This window comes from Thamnophis sirtalis, unplaced genomic scaffold, assembly GCF_051295495.1.
Source record: "Thamnophis sirtalis isolate CommonGarterSnake01/CBP01778 unplaced genomic scaffold, rThaSir2_p1.2 scaffold_18, whole genome shotgun sequence".
Taxonomy (NCBI): Eukaryota; Metazoa; Chordata; class Lepidosauria; order Squamata; family Natricidae; genus Thamnophis; species Thamnophis sirtalis.
The window spans coordinates 372,501-387,674 of NW_028261398.1; the positions used below are offsets into that span (position 1 = coordinate 372,501).

The following is a 15,174-nucleotide window of genomic DNA, read 5'->3' on the forward strand; positions in this document are numbered from 1 at the left end:
TTTAATTCTTGGCGGCAGTTTTGATGCACTTTAAAACCTGAAGATTTTAACTTAAGGCTACGCTTAAATTCAGATTTATTTCAGATTCAGATGAAGGTAGCAATCATGGAGGAAGAAGGCGGCTGTTTTAATCTTTAGCGGGTTTTAATCTTCTGTTAAGGTTTTAATCTTCAATTTTAAGGTTTTAATCTTCAGTTAAAATCTTCAGTTTTTAAGGTGCAAAGAAACGCCTGCTAAAGATTAAAACAGCCGCATTCAATTCAAGCACCCTGCAATAATTTGGTTTCTTGTTTTAAAAAACTGTTTTTTCTTCCTCCATGATTGCAACTTTCATCTGAATTCAAACTGAAATAAATCTGAATTTAAATTTAGGGGTTGTTAAAATCTTCAGGTTTTAAGGTGCATTGAAACAGCCGCTTAACGATGAAAACAGCTGCGTCCCATTCAATACCTCAGGGCTTTCAGATTTAAATTCAGATTTATTTTGGCTTGTATTCGGGTGAAGGTTGCAATCTTGGTGGCAGGAAGGGGAGAAAAACCTTGTTATTGAAGGGACACGGCTGTTTTCATCGTTAAGCAGCTGTTTTGATGCACCTTAGAACTGAAGATTTATCTTAACACTTGAATTTAAATTCCGAATTATTTAAGTTTGAATTCAGATGAAAGTGGCAATCAGGGAGGAAGATGGAAACCCAGTTTTTAAGGAACAAACCGAGTTATTAAACAGGTGCTTGAATTGAATGCGGCCGAAACCAACGGATAATTCTTTTTTTTCATCTCTTTCCAAGGTTGGGGCATCACACCTCCACAGGGGGGCAATCCACCTCCACAGGGGGGCAATCCACCTCCACAGGGGGGCGTACCACCTCCACAGGGGGATGTCCCACTTCTGCAAAGCGTCACACCACTTCTGCAATTGGCCAAACCACTTCTGCAAATGGCTACACAGGCCGTACCCCTTCTGCAACATTGCGCACCACCTCCGCTTTTGGGTTGCCCTCCACCGCAGTGGGGCTGCCCCCCACCTCTGCTTTTCTGCCCCCCACCTCAGGTATGCTACAACCCATGTTAGCCATGCTACCGCCATGTCAGCCGTGCTACCACCCATGTTAGCTGTGCTGCCCCCTCCCCAGCAACGCTACCGCAAGTAGAAGGACCAAAATCCAAGATGCTGTTAAGAAGCTGTTGAAGGGAACGTCCGGAAGGAGAACGGAGAAGGAGAAGGTCCATCTCTCGGCTTCCAACCTCACGGAAGCCCACCAAGAAAACAAGACCCTGAAAATTTATGCTGTCCATGCAACTCTGGGGTGGCTTATTCCGTTGGCTTCTTGAAGGCCAACCCAACCACCGAAGGCCCAAGGGGATGGAGAACTCAGCAGCCAAAACCATCATGAGAACTTCCAAGAAGAACCGGTCTCCTGATCCTTAATCATGTCATGGTCTTCTCCTACCTTTCCCCTTCTGGTGTTTTGCCCTGCGCTCTGCTTGTCCCCTGGCAAAATGTTATTAAAATGCATGAATTAGCCGGCATTGGAGAGTTGCCTTTCTGTGGGGCCTTTGGGTGTGGGAGGAAGTCCAGAGGGCAGGACAAGACACAATGGTTGGAAATGAATCAAGGGGAGAAGGAACCCCCTATTCTATTCTGTTCTGTTCTGTTCCGTTCTGTTCTATTCTATTGGACCACAATGGCCCTGTAGGATTGACTACTGCCCAGATTTGAGACACAACATTCAACCAGGTTTCACCAAGATTTTCTCAAGGTCACTAGAGGGTCAGGGGTCAGGCTTGATTTATAAAAAACACAGGTTGACTTACAACTGCAATTATGATCATTTCTTACACTTATGACCGTGGCACCATCCCTACCATCATATGACCAAAATTCAGATACTTAGCCATTGGTTCATATTGATGACTGTCATGTCATCCCTTTTTCGGACCTTCCGAGCAGCCAATTCAAAGGGGAAGCCAAGTTCCCCTAACGACCGTGTTCCTAACTTAACTCCTGCAAGGATTCACTTAACAACGGTGGCAAGGAAGGTTGGGAAATGGGGCAAAAGCCACTTAGCCAGTATTTATGGGGCTCAAACTTCACAACTTCCAGATAGGACCTTAAGAGCTTCCATGGATGGCTCAGGAGAGGGGCCTCCAAACTTGGTCACTTTAAGACGGGTGGACTTCAACTCCCAGAATTCGTCAGTCAGACGAAGAAATCTGGGGGTTGAATTCCATCCATCTTAAAATAACCAAGTGTGGAGCCCCCTGACTTGGAAGGTTAAAGAAGGGAAAGGCTGAGTGTGTCAGTGGGTCCATGTTCGTGTGTGTCTGTATTTGCAGTTGGTTTGTTCATTCAAGCTAAGTTCTCCTGGCACGGAACCTACGTTATTATTTATAACCATTATTAAATGATTAGGTAATACGCTTCTGAGTCTGCTCCAGGCACAACCAGCAGCCCCCCACCTCTGCAGGAGACCCTCCCCAATTCCAGGCAAACGGTTGTGCCGTCTCTTCTTTCCAAACCTCCCGTGATGGATCATCCACAACTCCTGGAGGGAAGCCCTTCCACTGGTGCATTGTTCTCATGACCAGGAAATTTCTCTTTAATTTCTCTAATTAACTTTAGTTCAGATTAGGATTTTGCTGGAAGCCATTTATATCAAAAGCATCATAAGTGCAAGTCATTAAAAAAGGGTCATACGTTGAAGGCAAATATAATCAATTGATTCATTGTTCCATTTTGTTCAAACAGAAGAATAGGGTAGAGTAGAGTAGAATAGACCAGAATAAGGAATAGAATAAGAATAAGAAACAGCAAATCGAATCTAATCAAATAGCAGCTGGAAGGGACCTTGGAGCAATAGCAATAGCAATAGCAGTTGGACTTATATACCGCTTCATAGGGCTTTCAGCCCTCTCTAAGCAGTTTACAGGAGTCAGCATATCGCCCCCAACAACAATCCCGGGTACTCATTTTACCCACCTCGGAAGGATGGAAGGCTGAGTCAACCTTGAGCTGGTGAGATTGAACAGCCGAACTGCTGAACTGCAGTCAGCTGAAGTAGCCTGCAGTGCTTCATTTAACCACTGCGCCACCTCGGCTCTTCTGGAGGTCTTCTAATCCAGCCCCCTGCTCAAGTAGCCAGGGGGCTAAAGCTAAAGTGGGTTGATTTGGTTTTCGTTGCTTTTTTGGCAAATCGAGGAGTCTCAATAAATCCGAGGCAAAATATAACATTATTTTTCTGGGAACAATGGAGAAAACAGCCATTCAATTCAATCACCTGCCAATAACCCATTTTTTTAAAAAAAAATGACTTTCCTTCTTTAGAGATTGCAACCTTCATTGGGGCGCAAAATAAATCTCTATTTAAGTTTTAGGCTTAAATTAAAACTGTCAGTTTTTTAAAGTGCATAGAAGCGCCCGCTAAAGATTAAAACAGCCGCATTCAATTCAAGCACCTTTCAACAATCCTTCCTCCTCCATGATTGCAACCTTCATCTGAATCTGAAATAAATCTGAATTTAAGCATAGCCTTAAGTTAAAATCTTCAGATTTTTAAGGTGCATCGAAACAGCAGCCAACAGTTAAAAGAGCCGTATTCAATTCAAGCACTCTGCAATAACTTGGTTTTTTAAAAAGAAACTGGTTTTTTTTTCTTCCTCTATGATTGCAACTTTCATCTGAATTCAAACTGAATTTAATGATGAAAACAGCCGTGTCCCTTCAATAACTTAGGGTTTACAATACAATACAATACAATAACAGAGATGGAAGGGACCTTGGAGGTCTTCTAGTCCAACCCCCTGCCTAGGCAGGAAACCCTATACCGTTCCAGACAAATGGCTATCCAGCACCTTCTTAAAGACTTCCAGTGTTGGGGCATTCACAACTTCTGGAGGCAACTTCTGTTCCACTGATTAATTGTTCTAACTGCCAGGAAATTCCTCCTTAGTTCTAAGTTGCTTCTCTCCTTGATTAGTTTCCATCTATTGCTTCTTGTTCTACCCTCAGGTGCCTTGGAAAATAGATTGACTCCCTCTTCTTTGTGGCAACCCCTGAGATATTGGAACACTGCTAACATGTCTCCCATAGTCCTTCTTTCTCTTAAACTAGAAATACCCAGTTCCTGCAAATGTTCTTCGTATGTTTTAGTCTCCAGTCCCCTAATCATCTTTGTTGCTCTTCTCTGCACTCTTTCTAGAGTCTCCACATCTTTTCTACATCGTGGCGACCAAAACTGAATGCCGTATTCCATGTGTGGCCTTCCCAAGGCCTTATAAAGTGGTATTAACCCTTCACATGATCTTGATGTTATCCCGCTGTTGATCAGCCTAGAATTGTGTTGGCTTTTTTGGCAGCTGCTGCCCACGGCTGGCTCCTATTTAAATGGTTGTCCACTAGGACTCCAAGATCCCTTTCACAGTTACTACTATTGAGCAAGGTACCACCTATATTGTACCTGTGCATTTCGTTTTTCTTGCCTAAAAGTAGAACCTTACTCTTTCCACCACTAAATTTCATTTTGTTAGATAGTGCCCAATGTTCAATTTTGTCAAGATCCTTCTGTATCTTTAGCCTGTCTTCTGGAATGTTGGCTATTCCTATCAGCTTGGTGTCATCTGCAAATTTGAGGAGTTCCCCATTTATTCCCTCATCCAAATCATTGATGAAGATGTTGAAAGTATTGGGCCCAAAACAGAGCCTTGGGGTACTCCACTGCATACCTCCCTCCATGTAGATGCAGTTCCATTGAGGACTACACGTTGAGTGCAATTGGTCAGCGACTTACAAATCCATTTGGTGGTGATGCTGTCCAACCCACATTCTTCTATTTTATCTAGTAGTAGGTTATGGTCTACCTTATCAAATGCCTTACTGAAGTCCAAGTAAACTATATCGACGGCATTCCTCTGGTCCACTGATTTTGTCACTTTGTCAAAGAATGCAATAAGATTAGTCTGGCATGATTTGTTTTTGACAAACCCATGTTGGCTTTTGGCTATTATTTTGTTTACTTCTAGGTGTTCATTAATTCGTTGCTTGATTATCTTTTCCAGAATCTTTCCTGGTATTGAGTTTAGGCTGGTAGGTCTGTAGTTTCCTGGATCTGTTTTTTTCCTCTTTTTTGAAGATGGGAACCACATCAGCTCTTTTCCAGTCCTCTGGTATTTCCCCGGTGCTCCAGGATCTCTGAAAGATATAGTTCAGTGGTTCTGAGATCTCGTCTGCCAGTTCCTTCAGAACCCTGGGGTGGAATCCATCCGGTCCTGGTGATTTGAACTCGTCTAGGGTAGACAGGTGCTCACTTACCATTTTCTTCCCTATTTCAATTTGTGTTCCTAATCTGATTTTTGTGGTGCCATTTTTGATAGGTTGGACTGTTTTATCCCTTTGTGTACAGATGCAAAATATGAGTTAAATAGTTCTGCTTTCTCCCTGTTGCTCGTCACTTTTTTGCCACTTTCTCCCAGCAATGGACCAATTGTTTCCTTAACCTTTTTCTTGTTTTTAACATGTTGGAAGAAGCTTTTTTTGTCATTTTTTACTTTCGTGGCAAGCCTTTCTTCATTGTGAGCCTTTGCTTTCCTCACTTTATCTTTACATGCTCGGGCTATTTGCTGATATTCTGCCTTAGTTATGTCCCCCCCCCCTTTCCACTTTTTATACTTATCTTTTTTGTCTTTCAATTTGTCAGAGAGTTCTTTATGCAGCCATGCTGGTTTATTTTGGGAGCTGTTATTTTTCTTCTTCATTGGTATTGTGCTAGACTGGGCTTTTGTAATCTCATTTTTCAAAATTTCCCAAGCTTCTTGAGTTGTTTTCCCCTTGAGGATTCTCATCCATTGAATTCTTCCCAAGTTCTCTCTAAGTTAATTGAAATTAGCTCTCTTAAAGTCCAAGAGTCTAGTTTGACTTTGTTCTACTACTTGTATTTGCATAATGTTGAATTCCAATATTGCATGGTCACTTCCCCCAGGGTTCCTGTGGCTTCAACACTTTCTATCATTTTCCCTCTGTTAGTGAGAATTAAGTCCAATATGGCCGATCCCCTTGTTCCCTTCTCTACCTCTTGTCTCTGCTGGCAGTAGCACCTGGCAAACACCTGACCTCTTTTAAAACCTCCATATCCTTTCCTAAATTTACATCCCTTACGATTGAATCACCAACCAGAAGGAGACTTCTCCTGCAACCTTCATCTGAATACAAGTCAAAATAAATCTGAATTTAAATTTAGGTGTTAAGATAAATTTTCAGGTTATAAGGTTCATCAAATGATGAAAACAGCCGTGTCCCTTCAATAACTTAGGGCTCTTTTCCCGTCCTTCCAACAAGATTGCAACCTTCATCCAAATTCAAACTGAAATAAATCAGAATTTAAATTTAGGTGTTAAGATAAATCTTCAGGTTATAAGGTCAATCAAAACAGCCGCTTAACGATGAAAATGTATGACTCAAGGAAACATTGACTCAAGGAGACATTTCCTGGGCATCAGAACAATGCATCTATGGAACTGTCCGACTCTGGACGTTGTGGGTTCTTCATCACTGGAGGTTTCTAAAGAAGAGATTGCGCAACCGTTTGCCTGGAATTGTGTACCTGAGGAGGGGGTTGGACTAAAGACTCTTCTCTTGTCTTCCTTCTTCTTATTCTATTCTATTCTATTCCTTATTCTATTCTATTCCTTGTTCTATTCCTTATTCTATTTCTTATTCTATTCTATTCTGCTCTACTCTACTCTATTCTATTCCTTATTGTGTTTTATTCTATTCTTTTATTCTGTTCTACTCTATTTTATTCCTTATTCTATTTTATTCTATTCCTTATTCTACTCTACTCTACTCTATTCTATTCCTTATTCTATTTTATTCTATTCCTTATTCTATTCTACTCTATTCTATTCCTTATTCTATTCTGTTCTATTCCTTATTCTATTTTATTCCTTGTTCTAGTCCTTATTCTATTTCTTATTCTATTCTATTCTATTCTGTCTACTCTATTCTTTTCCTTATTCTGTTTTATTCTATTCCTTTATTCTATTCTACTCTACTCTATTCCTTATTCTATTCTACTCTACTCTATTCCTTATTCTATTCTGTTCTATTCCTTATTCTATTCTATTCCTTGTTCTATTCCTTATTCTATTTTATTCTATTCCTTATTCTATTCTATTCCTTATTCTATTCCTTATTCTATTCTATCCTATTCTGCTCTACTCTACTCTATTCCTTATTTTGTTTTATTTTATTCTTTATTATATTCTACTCTATTCTATTCCCTATTCTATTTATCTGAAATGGAATAGGATCTCCTATTTTAGCAGGGGACTGGATGAGAAGATCTCCAAGGTCCCTTCCAACTCTGCTATTCTGCTATTCTACTTCCTTCCTTCCTTTCCTTCCTTCTCCATTTCAAGAAGAAATTGGAAAACCACCATAATGATAAGGGCTTTATTCTTAAACTATGACAATAAAATGGAGTTGCTAACTGGTTGAATATGATAATAGAAAGATAGTTAAATAAAGATTAAAATATATGGAACATGGATAAATATGAAACTGATATGGGGAGGTGGTAGAGATTTATGATCCAAAATTTTAAGATAATTAAATTGAGTTGCGAACTGATTGAATATGACATAGAAGGACAACTAAGGATGGGTTGAAATATGTTTACCGCTCGTTATTTTATATAATAGATTAAGGGAAGTGAAACATTGAACAGCTAAAGACAATTATTGATAATCCAATCCAAGGTAAGGAAAAATAGAGAGGGAAGGTGAAATATACCTAAAGTGGGAAACTATTGAGATAAAAAGACAGAATCTTTTTTCTGGGGCATGGAAGGATGTCTAATTATATAAAGATAATGATGAGAATAACGAGGAATTGTAACCAGGTCTACATCTCGGCCAAAATTAGGCTGGAGGGGAGATGGGTTTTAAAAACACAATGACTATATATCCATACTTTTATTTTGATTTTTTTTTTTTTACTAAAAAGGAGGAGAAAAATTAAATATATATATTGGAAAGGAATTATAAATGCCATCAACCTAAAAGGGAACTTGCTCAGAGGCTGAAATACACCAAGTAAATGAGATGAAGAGTGGGAAGTAGAGGGGAGAGGGAAGGGAAGAAGGGAGGAATAGTAGAGAGGGCAAGGGGGGGGTAAGAGGAGGAGAGAAAGGAGGAGTGGAAAGGAGAGAGAGGAGAAAGGGAGAGGAAGGGGAAGTAGGGAAGGTGACAGAGGAAAGAAAGGAGGTAGGGAGGGGGAGGAGAGACAGGGAGAAGGAGGTGATGGATAAAGTACAAATATGGTAGACAGAGAGCAGAAGAGACAATAACTGATTTTTGGGAGTTCTTGGTAAGTTGAATAGTTATAAACATTTAATAATACAATATGATGTTGGTTATGTATTAGTATACATGTGATTATATGTTATGAACATTAACATTTTTTAAAAAAACTTTAATATAAAAAAGAAGAGATTGGAAAATCATTTGTCTGTAATGGAATATGGTCTCCTCCTTGAACAGGGGGCTGGACTAGAAGACCTCCAAGGTCCCTTCCAGCTGCTATTCAATTAGATTCAATTTGCTATTTCTTATACTTATTCTATTTCTTATTCTATTCTATTCTATTCCATTCCACTCCACTCTTCTGTTTGAACAAATGGGACAATGAATCAATGGATTCTATTTGGCCTTCAACGTATGACCCTTTTTTAATGACTTACACTTATGACGCTTTTGATATAAATGGCTTCCAGCAAAATCCTAATCTGAACTAAAGTTAATTAGAGAAATTAAAGAGAAATTTCCTGGTCATGAGAACAATGCACCAGTGGAAGGGCTTCAGTCCAGGAGTTGTGGATGATCCATCACGGGAGGTTTGGAAAGAAGAGACGGCACAACCGTTTGCCTGGAATTGGGGAGGGTCTCCTGCAGAGGTGGGGGGCTGCTGGTTGTGCCTGGAGCAGACTCAGAAGTGTATTACCTAATCATTTAATAATTGTTATTAAAAATACGTAGGTTCCGTGCCAGGAGAACTTAGCTTGAATGAACAAACCAACTGCAAATACAGACACACAGGCATATGGACACACTGACACACTCAGCCTTTCCCTTCTTTAACCTTCTAAGTCAGGGGGCTCCACACTTGGATACTTTAAGACGGGTGGATTTTAACTCCCAGAATTCCTCGGCTGTCTGACGAATCCTGGGAGGTGAAGTCCACCCGTCTTAAAGTGTCCAAGTTTGGAGGCCCCTCTCCTGAGCCATCCATGGTAGCTCTTAAGGTCCCATCTGGAAGTTGTGAAGTTTGAGCCCCATAAATACTGGCTAAGTGGCTTTTGCCCCATTTCCCAACCTTCCTTGGCACTGTTGTAAAGTGAATCCTTGCAGGGGTTAAGTTAGGAACACGGTTGTTCAGGGAACTTGGCTTTCCCTTTGAATTGGCTGCTCGGAAGGTCCGAAAAAGGGATGTCATGACAGTCATCGATATGAACCAATTGCCAAGCATCTGAATCTTGATCATGTGATGGTAGGGATGGTGCCACGGTCATAAGTGTGAGAAATGGTCATAATTGCAGTTGTAAGTCATCCTGTGTTTTTTATCAATCAAGCCTTACCCCTGACCCTCTAGTGACGTTGAGAAAGTGTTGATAAAACCTGGTTGAATGTTGTGTCTGAAATCTGGCCAGTGGTCAATCCTACAGGGCCATTGTGGTCCAATAGAATAGAACAGAACGGAACAGAACAGAACAGAACAGAATAGAATAGAGGGTTCCTTCTCCCCTTGATTCCTTTCCAACCATTGTTTCTTGTTCTGCTCTCTGGACTTCCTCCCCACACCCAAAGGCCCCACAGAAAGGCAACTCTCCAATGCCGGCTAATTCATGCATTTTAATAACATTTTGCCAGGGGACAAGCAAAGCGCAGAGCAAAATACCAGAAGGAGGAATACAGGAGAAGATCATGACATGATTAAGGATCAGGAGACCGGTTCTTCTTGGAAGTTCTCATGATGGTTTTGGCTGCCGAGTTCTCCATCCGCGTGGGCCTTCGGTGGTTGAGTTGGCCTTCGAGGAGCCAATGGAATAGGCCACCCCAGCATCAATTCCCAGGTCTTCTTTTCTTGGTGGGCTTCCGTGTTGGGTTGAGGTCGGAAGCTGAGAGATGGACCTTCTCCTTCTCCGTTCTCCTTCCGGACGTTGCCTTCAGCGGCTTCTTAACAGCATCTTGAATTTTGGTCCTTCTACTTGCGGTAGCATTGCTGAGCAGGGGGAAGCACGGTTAAAATGGACGGTAGCCCGGCTGAGGTTGGCCGCCATACATCTGAGGTTGGCCGCCATACATCTGAGGTTGGCCGCCAGACATCTGAGGTGGACCGCCAGGCTGCTGACCTGGCCCGCCAAACTGCTGACCTGGGCCGCCAAACTGCGGAGGTTGGCCGCCATACTGTTGAGGTCGGCCCCACTGCGTATTTTGGGGGCTAAAGGTGTTTTGACCGCCCTGCTGATTCTGGAAGTTCATCCTGGAGGACTTGAAGGAACCTGGGAAAGAGATGAAAAAAAGAATCGTCCGGTTGTTTCAATCATCAAAATTTTTATCGAGTAATTTGCTCCCTTCCGGCCTGCTTTCCTCCCTCCCTTGATGGTAGACTGCTCCTGAATCTGGAAGCTCCGCTCCATCTCCCTCATTGGTGGAGATGACAGTTATCAAAATCAAACAAGAGAGCTTCCTTCCCCCCCCCCCAAAACCAAGTTTCCGTCCCTTTAAAAAAATGATAATAAGATAAATTCAAGAAGAAGAAACATGATAAGTAATAATTAGATATGAGAAGGGAAGGTTAGAAATATTTTTGGACTATATATAAAGATTATTAATAACAATAATAATTATCATTAAAAAAACCTATATACAGTTAAATTTTAACTAATAGGGGGAAAATGCTATGATATAGGATATAATTAAATAAAGAAAGGATAATGATAATAAATTATATACATGGAGGATTAGAAATCTTTGGTACTAAATATTATGGATGTTTAGCTAAAACAGGATATGAGAACTTAATGTTAATGGAGGAGTTTATAAATAAGGAAGCATGTGGTTATGGATTGAATCTTGGTATATTTAAGGATGACGGATGTTTAAATAGCTGTAGTCAAATAAAAGTGGAGGTATGATGATGTCAAAAAAGTAAATATTTGAGTTAAGACATTTGAATTAATATGAATTATATTTGATGACGGTGGAAGAGATGAACAAAAGCTTTTTGTAACCAGCTGATATACTTTTTGCAACATATGTTTGTTTTGGAAATAAATAATTTTTTTTTTTAAAAAAAAAGATAAATGTCTTATTGCTTAATAAAAATTATGTTGTCTGGGCTATTTAATTTGCTTAAAAATAAAGATTCCGTTCTTACTCTCAAAGAAGAAGAAGAAGAAGAAGAAGAAGAAGAAGAAGAAGAAGAAGAAGAAGAAGAAGAAGAAGAAGAGGAGGAGGAGGAGGAGGAGGAGGAGGAGGAGGAGGAGGAGGAGGAGGAGGAGGAGGAGGAGGAGGAGGAGGAGGAGGAGGAGGAGGAGGAGGAGGTGGTAGTGGTGGTGGTGGTGGTGGTGGTGGTGGTGGTGGTGGTGGAGGAGGAGGAGGAGGAGGAGGAGGAGGAGGAGGAGGAGGAGGAGGAGGAGGAGGAGGAGGAGGAAGAAGAAACATGGCTACCCTCTGCTGGCTAAAGTGGGTTTGTTTGGTTTTCGTTGGTTTTTGGCAAATCGAGGCGTCTCAATGAATCCGAGGCAAAATATAACATCCCAGTGTGTCCCATAACTAAGTTAAGCCAATTATTTATTCTTACTACTTTAATTCAGGTGAGGCCAATCACCAGCTCCTGAATTCATACACCTGAATTAAACAAACTATACCCAAGCAGGATGATTTTTTTGGCCAATTCTTTGTGGTTTCTCCCAATGTGTAAATCTAGAAAGAATCAGCAAAGATTATTGTTCTGGGAACAATGGGGAAAACACCCATTCAGTTCAATCACCTGCCAATAAGCCAATTCTTTTAAAATTGACTTTCCTTCTTTGAAGATTACAACCTTCATTTGATTTCAAAATAAATCTCAATTTTAAGTTTAGGCTTAAGTTAAAATTTTCAGATTTCAAGGTGCATCGAAACAGCTGCCAACAATTAAAAGAGCAATATTCAATTCAAACATACTGCAATAACTTGGTTTTTTTAAAAGAAACACTGGGGTTTTTTCTTCCACCAAGATGACAACCTTCATCCCAATTCAAACTGAAATAAATCTGAATTTAAATTTAGGTTAAAATCTGTCGGTTTTCAGGTGCATCAAAACAGCCTCTTAACAATGAAAGCAGCCGTGTCCCATTCAATAACTCACCTTGACTGGGAGATCCGATCGGAGGAGTCTTCAGGAGCCTGGGGAGCGAAGTGAATTGAGGAAGGAGAAGCCTTGCAGAATTTATAAAGCAGCCGCTGAATAGTTTGTGGGCATGGAGTTCTTCCTCATTCGATGTTTGTGTGGCCGTTGTGGTATTACTCACAGCCACCTTGGCCTTAAACTTATGACCCCTTTTTATGACTGCCCCTTTCGACATAAGTGGTTCCAGAGAAAATTACACTTTTCATCACTGGAGGTTTCGAAAGAAGAGATTGGGCAACTGTTTGCCTGGAATTGTGCAGGGTCTCCTGCCTGAGCAGGGGGTTGGACTAGAAGACCTCCGAGGTCCCTTCCATGATTCTGTGTTCTATTGCATACCCCTGGAGCCGAGATCCTTTTAGTGTCGGGAAGGACGGATTTTGAGAGCAGTTTCCTCTACAAAATATCACAAGTTGGATTGTTGGAACCAGGTTCAACAGAACCCATAGTCCACCCTCGCACCTCTCCACAGAGACCGGTGCCCAATTTATGCCAGTCCCACGATGCCCGGTCCCAAGAGACGGGCCCAACTTTCAATCCCTTTAAAGAGCAAATGAATCCACCAAAACGTAACTTGATTAACCTAATCCAGGATTAATTTAAAACCGTGATTATTCCTATAGGCTATCATTCAACCTGCTGAAAAGGACGCCCCAAACTCCTGATCAATCTTTGATCCACATCAGAGGAAATCCTTGTTACATGCAAACTTTAACCTTCTAAGTCAGGGGGCTCCACACTTGGTCACTTTAAGACGGGTGGAATTCAACCCCCAGAATTCTTCGGCTGACTGAGGAATCCTGGGAGTTGAAGTCCACCCGTCTGAAAGTGACCACGTTTTGAGGCCCCTCTCCTGAGCCATCCATGGAAGCTCTTAAGGTCCCATCTGGAAGTTGTGAAGTTTGAGCCCCATTGATAGAGGCTTAGTGGCTTTTGCCCCGTTTCCCGACCTTCCTTGCCACCGTTGTTAAGGGAATCCTTGCAGTGGTTAAGTTAGGAACACGGTCGTTAAGGGAACCTGGCTTCCCCTTTGAATTGGCTGGTCAGAAGTTCCGAAAAGTGGATGACATGACAGTCATTGATATGAACCAATGGCCAAGCATCTCAATTTTGATCATGTGATGGTAGAGGTGGTGCCACGGTCATAAGTGTGGGAAATGGTCATAATTGCAATCTTACGTCAACGTGTTTTTTTTGTAAATCAAGCCTGACCTGACCCCGGACCCTCTAGTGACCTTGAGAAAGTCTTGGTGAAACTTGTTGGATGTTGTGTCTCAAATCTGGCCAGTAGTCCATCCTACAGGGCCATTGTTATGCTCTGGAATAGAATAGAATAGAATAGAATAGAATAGAATAGAATAGAACTGCATGGAATAGAAGAGAACGGAATAGAATAGAATAAAATAGAATGGAATGGAATAGAAGAAAATAGAGTGGAATATAATATAATATAATACAGTGTTTTTCAACCACTGTGACATAGTGTAAGGTGTGCCGTGGGAAAATTACTTTATATATAGTCAATATAGGCACAGAGTTAATTTTTTTTAACATTTTCTAATGGTGGTGTGCCTCGTGATTTTTTTCATGAAAAAAGTGTGCCTTTGCACAAAAAGGTTGAAAAACACTGATATAATATAATAGAATAAGGAATAGAATAGAGTAGAATAGAATAAGGAATAGAATAAAACAGAATAAGCAATCGAATAGAGTAGAGTAGAGCAAAATAGAATAGAATAAGAAATAGAATAAGGAATAGAATAGAAGAGTCTTCTAGTCCAACTCCCTCCTCAAGCAGGAGACCCTACACAATTCCAGGCAAACGGTTGCCCAATCTCTTCTTTCAAAACCTCCAGTGATGAAGAACCCACAATGTCCGGAGTCGGGCAGTTCCAGAGATGCCTTTTTCTCCTGCCCAGGAAATGTCTCCTTGAGTCTGGTTTACCATGGGTGGGGTTTTCTCTGGAAACCACATATTTCATCGTTAAGCATCTGTTTTGATGGACCTTAAAACCTGAACATTTATCTTAACACCTAAATTTAAATTCAGATTTATTTCAGTTTGAATTTGGACGAAGGTTGCAATCTTGGTGGAAGGAAGGGTAAAATACCCTAGGTTATTGAAGGGACACGGCTGTTTTCATCATTAAATGGTTGTTTCGATGCACCTTAAAATCTGAATTATTTTACCTTAAGGCTACTCCTAAATTCAGATTTATTTCAGATTCAGATGAAGGTAGCAATCAGGGAGGAAGAAGAATTATTGAAAGGTGCTAGAATTGAAGACGGCTGTTTTAATCTTTAGCGGGCTGTTCTGTGCACCTTAAAAAGTGAAGGTTTTAACTGGAGCCTAAATTTAAATTCCAATTGATCTCAGTTTGAATTCAGATGAAAGTGGCAATAAGAGAGGAAGACGGAAACCCATTTTTTAAAGAACAAAGTGAGTTATTGAAAGTCGGCTTTAATTGAATGTGGCTATTTTAATTTATAGCAGCTGTTTCAATGCACCTTAGAAACTGAATATTTTAATTTAAGCCTAAACTTAAATTCTGATTTATTTCCAGCCCAAATGAAGGTTGAAATCTTCAAAGAAGGCAAGTCAATTTTAACAAGAATTGCGATATTGGGAGGTGCTTGAATTGAATGGCTGTTTCCCCATTGTTCCCAGAACAATAATCTTTGGTGATTATTTTTAGATTTACACATTGGGAGAAACCCCAAAGAATTGG

The 15,174-nt window shown here is 40.8% G+C and overlaps 1 protein-coding gene and 2 long non-coding RNA genes across 3 annotated transcripts in view; 1 reads left to right on the forward strand and 2 right to left on the reverse strand.

Moving 5' to 3' along the window:
• Nucleotides 1-1,254, forward strand: part of LOC148042292 (uncharacterized) — a 3,883-nt gene extending 2,629 nt beyond the window's left edge. The window contains exon 3 of the long non-coding RNA XR_015695217.1: nucleotides 789-1,254. This is a non-coding gene — a long non-coding RNA (uncharacterized LOC148042292). The remainder of the gene's footprint in view (nucleotides 1-788) is intronic.
• Nucleotides 1-15,174, reverse strand: part of LOC148042286 (SLAM family member 6-like) — a 979,974-nt gene that overhangs the window by 283,929 nt on the left and 680,871 nt on the right. The gene's annotated exons all lie outside the window — the stretch shown is intronic.
• LOC148042293 (uncharacterized) lies at nucleotides 9,884-12,469 on the reverse strand. The gene is made up of 2 exons (XR_015695218.1): nucleotides 12,407-12,469; nucleotides 9,884-10,553 (listed from the first exon to the last, which is right to left on the reverse strand). It is a non-coding gene; the product is annotated as an uncharacterized LOC148042293 (long non-coding RNA).